The sequence below is a fragment of the Pseudopodoces humilis genome, chromosome 3, assembly GCF_049639895.1.
Source record: "Pseudopodoces humilis isolate 2021_Gansu_Grassland_sample_001 chromosome 3, ASM4963989v1, whole genome shotgun sequence".
Lineage (NCBI taxonomy): Eukaryota > Metazoa > Chordata > Aves > Passeriformes > Paridae > Pseudopodoces > Pseudopodoces humilis.
The window spans coordinates 18,723,402-18,725,070 of record NC_142202.1 but is presented as its reverse complement, the minus strand read 5'-3'; positions in this window follow the sequence as shown (position 1 = coordinate 18,725,070).

The following is a 1,669-nucleotide window of genomic DNA, read 5'->3' as shown; positions in this document are numbered from 1 at the left end:
CTCCAAGCTTGTAACTCAGAGGCAGGGAATGACAATTTATAAGCTTTAAAAAATCTTGATCATGGTTTGTTGCCATAACTGTAAAGAAGCGTGTGCCCAAAGCCACACATCAGTGATGTACCTTTGTTTAGTAACTTCCCATGTAATAAACCTCAAAAAATGACATTGCTCATGAAAGATGGTAAGACAAATTAAAATATTGCAAATAAGCATAATTGAGTGACTCTGTCTTATAATAATAACAACTAAATTTTCCTTCCAAGCTAATAAAATAAATGAGCCTTGATGGCTCAAATGCCACAACTGTTTTTGTGTACTGAAAGTCAAAGGAAAAGAAAGGTGTGGCTTAGCTACTAAACTCCATCAATACTGACTTATTCATTTTGGCACTACATTGCTGAGATTTTGTATTCCTCAACTGCACAACTGACACCACAGAAAATTCTATATGCACCTTTCATCCCTTCCCACCATGCAATTTATTCATTTCCCCAGCTATCGGGTTTTTTCCCCTTCTCTTTACTTCTTGGCCTCACTGCAGAACACTTTCAGATATATTAAAAATACAGCTGCATACATTCTAGAGGGGCAAAATAACATGCTGTTCGTTAGTCTACATTTAACCAGGGCCCTAAGATTTCATGGCCTAAATAAACAGGAATAGAGTAGTCAGGACAGTAATTTGAACAGAAATACAAGCACAGCGTGCTCCTCATACTACACACACACTGATGTTTCATCTACTTAACCCACGGGCCATTCTGAAGGTAATAACGTGCTACCTCAAGAGGCTAGGGTTTCATTACATCTTTAAGAACTAGCAGGTGCGCCCCTGTGCCATGCCAAAACGCGCTGTGATGAACTGCAAAACTAATCCGTGCACTCGCCGCTCACCCCGGGTCGCGCTGCACCTGGCCAGGCAAAAGGCGACACTGCACTTTATGGGCGGCCATCCTCGTCCCACTGTCGCCGACCTCAAAGCGCTGAAGCAGATGGCTAATCTGCACAGCACTAGCGGGGAAAAATAAATAAAATAAAATAAATATGACCTTGAACGTGTATGGGTTACCTCAAAGTGCAAAAGTAAGCTCCTACTCCTTACACCATTTTATGGCAGTTCGGTAGAGACTAGCAAGAGCATCAGGATAGCTGTTCTTAGACATCGATTAAGGTCGGACCAATTCTCAGATGTCTGCGGGACCTTTTTCATGGTGCTCCTTGCGGGTCCTTCACGCTCTGAAGCGCCTGGAAGGAGCCACCAGCGCCATTCGCCTCCCCTGGGCTCTCCTGCAGCCAGGCCTTGCCACTGAAGGGCTGCTCCTGGTGAGCCTCAGCTCCACACCTCCCCGCACACGTGTGTCAGGAAAATCCACAAACACCAGAGGTTTATGTCCAGAAAGGAGACAGAGGAGTCCTGCAACTTTACTCGAATAAAGGGATTGAGTCCACTGGGGCACACGCCCGCGGGGTTTTCTCTCTCTCACGTGCGACACCACAGAGGCGGACCGGTCCCTCTCACAGCGCACTGCTAAATGCAGCGTCTGCAGGGAGTCCGCAGTGCCTGTAAACAACCTCTGAGAACCGAGCACAGCGTCCAAAGGGAGAACTTTCCTAGCCCGGTGCCAGGAGAGCCGGGGCTGCCTCAGGAGCGGCGCGGGGGGCGGAGACA